We start from the raw sequence: 9299 nt of genomic DNA, 5'->3' as shown, positions 1-9299 counted from the left end.
TGGTGAACTTGTGTCCCTAGCCCTCTTGATCTGTGCTCTTGGTTGAGAGCTTGTTTCAATAGTAACATCCTTTTGGGAGGATGAAACTAGAATTGAGCTTATTTCCTTATTACAACCACAGTTTGTTGAGAAACTGTGGTGTGGCTAGGCTTGGGTACACTCACCTCACCAACCTTATCCTTAGGGTTTCTTTGATTTTCACCCTGTCCCTCACCTTGCTCACTCACCTTCATACTCCCCTCTTTGTGTTTAGTAGATTTTGCAATTGATTTCTTTTGAAAGAAACCAGAGGGGGCTTTCTTAGTTTTAGGTTTAGAAATTGTTGTTTTGGTAGCTTGGGTAGGAATCTGTTGGGTCATTGACATAGATGCCATTGCTACACTTGAAGGCAAAGAAATGTGTGAGGTTGGAAGTGTGGAGACAGTAGAGCTTACCTCACTTACCTGAGGACCCTCCATGACTGGAAAATAGAAGAGGGCACCTCTTTGCGGTGATTAGCTCTATTAAGATATACAATAATCCTCCTTTCTTAAACCCTAAAAATTTAGCTTGTTGGTTGGATTCTCAATTGTTATGTTCTCAATAAGATGGTTAGCAAGTATCATAAAGAATCTAGCATAATAGACACTTTTACCTCTCTTATTCAGTTCTCCTAACTTATAACCTAACTCAAACAAGACAAAGTCACTGAAATTAAAGTACTTATCAGTAACTAGCATGTAAAGCATGTTAAGCATGGAAATGTTAACAGAGTCAAAATTGCTAATTTTACCAGAGAAAACTTTAGTTATCACATCAAACTGATAATTCCATTCTTTTCTAAGACCTAACCTCCTAATTTCACTTAATTTAGAGGTAGAAAGTGCATAGGCCATGGAATTTAGCATGTTAACTATATCAGTGTCTGTATGTGGAACAGTAGCAGTATTATATGTAATTCTAAAACATGCTTTGACAATGTCACTATTAATACAAAACTGCTTACATTTGAGAGTGAAAGTTATGGTCTTGTTAGTAGAGTTGTACACTATAGTTGTCCATATCTCCTCCACAACTTCACAGTAGATTGTGGGTGATTCCAGCATAACATAACTGAGTTTACAGCTCTTCACAAAATCCATCATCTTGTGAAACTCTCCAGACTATTGAATCTCCTTGTTCACAAGAGCTGTGAAGTTGTTCTTTTCATAGATATATCCGCTTTGAGACATGATTTTGACGACTGGTGCCATTGTTAGAGAATGAGAAATTTGCAAAGAGAATATTTGCTTTGGAGAAGAAATGAAGTTAGAGCAATTGAATTGAGAATGATAAAAGAGTAGAATAAAAATGAATTATGCTTTTATACTATCTCAGGAATAAACTGTCAAAAATAATAAAGTGAAATAAAGTAACCAATCAAAATAGCCATTTTTTAAAAAATAAACTGTAAAAATTATCTCACTTATCCGTCGTGTCATGCTTATAAACTGTAAGTATACTCGATGGATAATGTTCAGAGTTTTAACAGCTAAGATTGAGATTATTCGACGGATGAGGATAAATCAGTTATCCGTTGGGTTATAAAATAATTCAGAAAAGTAATTGATTTTTATTAACAAATGATATTCCGACGGATGATCAAACTCGATCGATAATGAACATCCGCCGGGATGTAAATTTTGACAGCCAAAATTTCATCCAAAACATAAAAATCAATTAAGTTTCTGGCTACTTTAAAACTTGCAAAAATATCTGAAATAAATCAAGAGTAATTAAGCATACCTAACTCACTTACCAACCTTGAAAATGTGGATTTATCAAGTGGCTTGGTAAAGATATCTGCAAGTTGCTTTTCACTTGGAACAAAATGAGGTTCCACAGTACCATTCATCACATGTTCCCTTATGAAGTGGTACTTGATGTCTATGTGCTTTGTTCTTGAATGCTGCACTGGGTGTTCAGTGATGGCAATCTCACTTGTGTTATCACATAAAATGGGAATTATATCCACTTGTAGACCATAGTCCAACAATTGATTTTTCATCCACAAAATCTGTGCACAGCAACTACCAGCATCAATATATTCAGTTTCAGTTGTAGAAGTAGAAACTGAATTTTGCTTTTTACTGAACCAGGACACAAGCTTGTTCCCTATAAATTGACAGGTTCATGTTGTACTTTTTCTGTCTATTTTACAACCTGCATAATCTGCATCTGAATAACTAGTTAGATCAAAACCAGAATCTCTAGGGTACCAAATGCCAAGTTTTGGTGTTCCCTTGAGATATCTGAAAATCCTCTTAATAGATACTAAGTGAGATTCTCTAGGATTAGCCTGAAATCTAGCACAAAGACAAGTATCAAACATTATATCTGGCCTACTAGCTATTAAGTACAGAAGTGAGCCAACCATGCCCCTATAACTTGAAATATCCACAGACTTTTCAGTAGTGTTTAATTCAAGCTTAGTTGTAGTGGCCATGGGAGTTTTTGCAGATGTGCAATCCATTAGATCAAACTTCTTTAAAAGATCATGAATATATTTAGTTTGACTAATGAATATTCCATGACTAACTTGCTTAACTTGTAAACCAAGAAAGTAAGTTAGTTCTCCCATCATGCTCATTTCATACTTACTTTGCATCAATTTGGCAAACTCTTTGCAAAGTTTTATATCTGTAGAGCCAAATATAATATCATCTACATAGGTTTGAACAAGTATACTAGAGCCATTAACATTTCTAAAGAATAAAGTTTTATCAACAGTACCTCTTGTAAAGTGATTTTCCAAAAGAAACTTTGATAAAGTATCATACCAGGCTCTAGGTGCTTGCTTCAGTCCATAAACTGCCTACAAAAGATAGTAGACATATTCTAGAAAATTTGGGTCTTCAAGACTAGGGGGTTGACTTACATAGACTTCCTCCTCCAAATCTCCATTCAGAAAAGCACTTTTGACATCCATTTGATAGACCTTAAAATTGGCATGAGCTGCATAGGCTAAGAAGATTCTGATGGCTTCAAGTCTTGCAATATGAGCAAAGGTTTCATCAAAATCCATTCCTTTTTGTTGACAGTAGCCCTTGGCAACCAATCTAGCTTTGTTCCTGACCACTATGCCATTTTCATCCATCTTGTTTCTGAATACCCACTTGGTATCAATTGGATTCTTTCCTTTAGGTTTAGGTACCGGCTTCCATACCTTGTTCCTTTCAAATTTATTTAGCTCCTCCTGCATAGCTAAAATCCAATCAGGATCCAACAAAGCTTCTTCTACCTTCTTTGGTTCTTCCTTAGATAGAAAGCTGCTATATAGACTTCTTGAGTTGCTCTCATTATTTGAACTCTAGAAGATGCATCACCAATGATGAGCTCAAAAGGGTGATCTTTAGTCCATTTTCTTTATTGAGGTAGATTAGCTTAGCTCTAGATGAAGAGGCCTCATTGTTGTCTTGATGTGTGACTGAGTTTTGATTACAAGAAACTCCCCCCGAGTCTGTGAATCTTTGACTTGAGAAAGGGGAACTTTCTGTAGATGATCTATTCTGACTTTCAGCTTCTCTTAATGTTCCGACGGATGATGCACTTTATGTCCCGACAGATGAAGCTGATTGTCTCTTGATGGATAAGGCATATTATCTCCCGACGGATCATTGTCTCCCGACGGATGAAGCATTTTGTAACTCGACAGATGTTGAATTATATGCTTTATTAGTTGTAAATTTTTCTGCATTATCCTTATTCACTATTTCTTGATCACTTTCATTATCACTGTCATCACTAACCGTCTCCACATTATCAAACTTGAGGATTTCATGGAAATCTCCATCTTGCAGTCCTTCAATCTTTTTATCATCAAACACAACATGTATTGATTCCATAATAATGTTGGTTCTTATATTGTAGACCCTATATGTCTTTCCCACAACATATCCAACAAAAATTCTTTCATCTGCTTTAACATCAAACTTCCCATATTGATCAGTTTGATTCCTCAAGATAAAACATTTGCAGCCAAATACATGAAGAAATTTAGAGTTGGCTTCCTATGCTTGAACAATTGGTAGGGTGTCATACACTTTTCTTGATTAACCAAGGAGATATTCTGAGTGTAGCAGGCAGTATTCACAGCTTCAGCCCAAAAATATGTTGGTAACTTTGATTCTTCAAGCATTGTCCTTGCAGCTTCAATAAGAGATCTTTTCTTTCTTTCCACTACTCCATTTTGTTGTGGAGTTCTTTCTGCAGAAAACTCATGCATAATCCCATTCTTTTCACAAAATGATCTCATCACAGAATTCTTGAACTCAGTTCCATTGACACTCTTGATTCTTCTTACCTTAAAATCAGGATGATTGTTGACTTGCCTTATGTGATTGATGATGATTTCACTAACTTCATCTTTAGACTTTAGGAAATATGTCCAAGAGAACTTTGAGAAATCATCCACAATTACTAGGAAAAATCTTTTCCTTGAGATAGACAACACATTGAATGGTCCAAACAAATCCATATGTAACAATTGCAAAGGTTCTTCAATTGTTGAATCAAGCTTCTTTCTGAATGATACTTTGATCTGCTACCTTTCTGGTAGGCATCACACAATCCATCCTTAGTAAACTCCACTTGAGAAATACCTCTAACTAGTTCTTTCCTGACAAGCTCATTCATGGTCTTGAAGTTTAGATGGGACAGTTTCTTGTGCCATAGCCAACTTTCATCTTGACTTGCTTTAATGAGAAGACAAGTGATAGATTCTGCATTAGATGAGTTGAAGTCAGCTAAATACATATTTCCTTTTCTCACTCCAGTGAGAACCACTTTGTTGTTCCTTTTGTTTGTCACAACACAGGCTTCTGAATTGAAGGTTATTGAATTGCCCTTATCACAAAGCTGACTGATACTCAACAAATTGTGCTTGAGACAACCTCTTCAATGATGACATTGTCTTTTGAAATCAAGCTATATCCCACAGTATAACCCTTGTTGTCATCTCCAAAAGTAATACTTGGGCCAGCTTTTTCCTTGAACTTAGTGAGCAGGGTAGAATTTCCAGTCATGTGTCCTGAGCAACCACTATCCAAATACCAAAGATTCTTCCTGTTTCCCTGCACACATCAAAATCAAATCAAGTTAATTTTGGTACCCAAGTTTCCTTGGGTCCTTCCTTGTTAGCTTTCTTCTTTGATTTCTTAGGTTTGATCTGATTTGACTTAGGGAATTCTGATTCATCCTTAGTCATTTGAGTTGAACCTTTGAAACCAATCATTAGTAAAGAATTATCATGCACATTTTGGTTAACAGGAAAAGGCATGCTATTTGTAAACATGTTATTCTAGTAGGGCATGCTAAATGACATTTATGGCATATTAAATGCAGCATAATAAGGATTAGGTGCAAATGGCATATTAGCAAATTATGCATTCATATTCTGAGAAGACATAACATTCACAGGCATGGTAGGCATAGCAGTCATGTTGGGAAAAGAGAGAGGTACGGACATAGGAGTAGGCATGACAAGTTTACAATTAAAAGACAGGTGATTAACACTACCACACTTAACACAGATTTTTCTTGGTGGATATTTATCAGGTGTATAATTGTTATGCTTGTTAATTCCTACTTTCCCATTTCTATTATTTTTCTGTTTAGCTTCTGCTTTAACCTCAATCTTTTCTAATCTGTCATTCAATTGCTTGATGGACAGATGACCAACATTAGCTTTTTTCTCCTTCTTCACTTGGCTTGATTCTCCTGGAACAAAGTTTTTGGAAACTGATCCATATTTCTCATTCAGCTTGGCAAGCTTAGCTTTGCTTACAGGTTTACTCACAGCCGAAGGATGTGGCTCTTTGTCACTCGATGGATAATCCTTTTGATTATCCGACAGATGATTTTCATCATCCGTCGAGTCCACATCTGTCATCAATCCTTCAACCAAATTGGATTCTAGCTTCTCTATACTTTTCTTCCAGGCTGCATCACAAAAGGACTCAATACCTTGAACTTTAGTGATTTGAGCATGAACATCTCTGGATGATTTCCATGCTTTAATCACTTCCTGTTCTCGTTCAAGCTGCTTCTTTAAAATCTCTTCTTTCTTCAAGGACTCAGTTAATTCATCCTTAGCAATATTATATTCAATTCTCAAATTTTCAAATTCAATAAACTGAGACTCTAGCACATTGTTGCTCTCACTTAAAAACAAATTGTTTTCTTTTATTTTAGCCTTTTCCTTAGTGAGGGACTTAAGTGTAACACACAAGTGATATAATTCTGTGGACATGTCATTTATGGCATCATTATACTCAGCTTTAGATAAATGTGCTAGGTTAGTGGTGATTACCTGATTACTTGAAGAACTCGTTTCTATTTCATCATACTTGGCCATTAGGGCTAGATTGACATAGTTTATTTCTTCATCTTCATCCAAACCATTTGCAGCCCAGTCATTCTCCTGTGTGAAGAAAGCCCTTTCCTTTTGTTTGAGTAACTCAAAGTATTTTTGTTTATAATCAACAGGCTCAAACTTCTTCTTGCTAGAATCAGACTTCCTACATTCACTTGCAAAATGCCCTGCCAAGCCACATTTGAAACATTTGAATTTGGATTTATCCACCATGTTTCTATTTGGCTTGGCTGCTCCAAAATTCTTTTTGAATTTAAGCTTGGCAAATCTTCTGGATAGGAATGCTAGATATTCATCAATATCATCCATATCATCTTGGCTCACGTGATCTTCATTTTCAGCTACCAGCCCTTTACCCTTGCTTTCACAGACCTTTGATGTAGACTCAACAGCTTCTATCTTCATCTCTTTCTCCTTCTCTAACTCATCAACCAGTGCTATGGACCCTCCTTTCTTCCTTCCTTTCTCCATCCTCTCATCTTTCTCTATTTCAAGATCATAAGTTTTTGGGATGCCATACAGTCTCTCCAAGATGAACTCCTTATAATTTTGAGAATTTCTCAATGAGACTGTCATTGGCTTCCACTCTTTTGGAAGAGATCTAAGGAACTTGAGGTTAGAGTCTTTTGTTTAATAGACTCTTCCATGCAACTTCATAGCATTTAGTAGCTTTTGAAATCTACTAAAAATATCAGTGAAAGACTCACTTTCTTCACAGTAGAAATGCTCATATTGCTGAATCAATAGCTGCATCTTGTTCTCCCTTACTTGCTCAGTACCGTCACACATAATCTGGATTGTGTCCCAAACCTCTTTGGTTGTTTTACAGTTAATGATGTTATCAAATATATCACCATCAACTCCATTGAACAAGATGTTCATGGCCTTCTTATCTTTCCTGACTTGCTCAATATCAGGATCTGACCATTCATGCCTAGGTTTGGGAATAGACGGTTCATTGCCAGTTGCAGCTCTCATTGGTACATAAGGATCTCTCTCTATGCAATCCACATAGGCCTCATCTTGGGAAAGAAGATGTAGGTGCATTTTCACCTTCCAGTGGTGATAATTATCTTTGTCCAAAAATGGAATTTTGACTCCAACATCCTTCTTGTTCATCTTGCTATTTGTTGTGATTTTTACACTCTTTGTACTTCAAGAGCTTGCTCTGATACCAATTGTTATTCCCTAACAATACAATAAGAATTACAAAAGGGGGGTTGAATGTAATTCTGGCTACTTTTTCAAGATTTTAAAACAGTTCTAACTCGATAAATATTTGAGTGTTTAATTTGCAGAGTCCCGAATAAAAGAATTATATAAATCAAAACACAAAGTAATAAAAACTCAAGCTTTTAAAACTTTCTGGTGGATTTGAAAGTATCAACCAGATGTATATATATATAGAATGAGAACCCTATGAAACTTGAATAGCTCACTGCTGCTTACAAGTAGAACAAACAGACTACAGAGAAATTCTTGACAAGTACAACTTTTTATATCTCTCTTAAAAATATGTTTGCTTAGTTGAATGTTCTACTAGCTACACTTGGTTTATATATCACCAATTTTACATGACAATAAGACAAGATAATAAAACAAACATATCTAGTCTAACTCCATGATAAACAGGTTGCCATATTCCTTTTGCAAACACTCGACGCATGTGACTGTGTTGTCACTATCAACAGATATTTGAATTTGATCAACCGTCGGGTACATACTTGTCATCCGTCGGGTAGCTTTGTTGATCATCCGTCAGGTAGCTTTGTTGTCCAGTAAAGATACAATTATTTAGGGGGGGGTGGATATAATTGTATAAATATTTCGAACAAGTAATAAAATATAACAACTTTTTATATATCTGATAAAAACTGTTACAAAATCCTCTCAAGAAATACTGATGTTCTTGAGAGCTGCTAGGTCGAATGATCCTCGAGTGTTGTTCACTAAGTGATGACCTAAACTGTGTTTATTTACTACACAGCTACAACAAATTAATCTAAGATATGCATTATCAAAAACTAACTGAAACTAATACATATCTTAAACTAAACAGATAAAGTCCTATAACTCAGACGTAACAGATATCTGCTCTACATTATAAGGAACAGAACAAATCCTCTAATGCTGACTATCTTCAAATATTGATGTCATACCAATCCTGATGACAAACCAAATCCTGATGGTACATTAGATTATGATGACATCTGAACAGCCAGATCCTGAGCTTCTTTTGATCATTGAGAATTCAATATATAACAATCTCCCCCAATTTATGCTTAATGCAATGAAGCATAAATTCCATTCTCAATGATGCCAAAACCAATCTACAAAATATACAAGGAGTAAAGTTTACAGAATTACAAGACATCTCATATTTACAATTAACCAACCTATTCTGCATATCCACTAGGAGTCAACATGACTCATATGCTCCTACAGAATCTACACAAATTTGTTTGTAGAAATGTGCTACAATACTTATTTGTTACATAAGCTACTCTCCCGGTGGATGTCAAATTGTCATCCGTCGGGACTATATTAAACCATCTGTCGGGACTATATTTGATCATCCGTCGAGTGCTCCAAAATACACTAAGTTAAATCTACTAAGGTGTTTTGTTTAATTTATCATCAAGTTCACAACATATTCCTAACAAATTCCTACTCCCCTCCTCATGCCTATCAGCAAGACTAAGGGGGAGATAGGGGCTAGATTGGCACAATCAAGGTCATCTCAACAACAAGTCCAGTGTGCTGAAAAGAAATTATCTAAAGAAGTTGATCTTGACATGGAGAAACTTATTAGGACTGCTGAAGGACCTAGTCTATGCAGAGAGTTCGATGAACTACTCAAAGCCTTAAAAGCTTCTCTCAACAACAATCACTTCACATACAAAAAGGC

This window comes from Apium graveolens, chromosome 10, assembly GCF_009905375.1.
Source record: "Apium graveolens cultivar Ventura chromosome 10, ASM990537v1, whole genome shotgun sequence".
NCBI classification, from domain to species: domain Eukaryota; kingdom Viridiplantae; phylum Streptophyta; class Magnoliopsida; order Apiales; family Apiaceae; genus Apium; species Apium graveolens.
The sequence above is the reverse complement of the archived record's forward strand: the minus strand, read 5'-3'. Positions refer to the sequence as shown.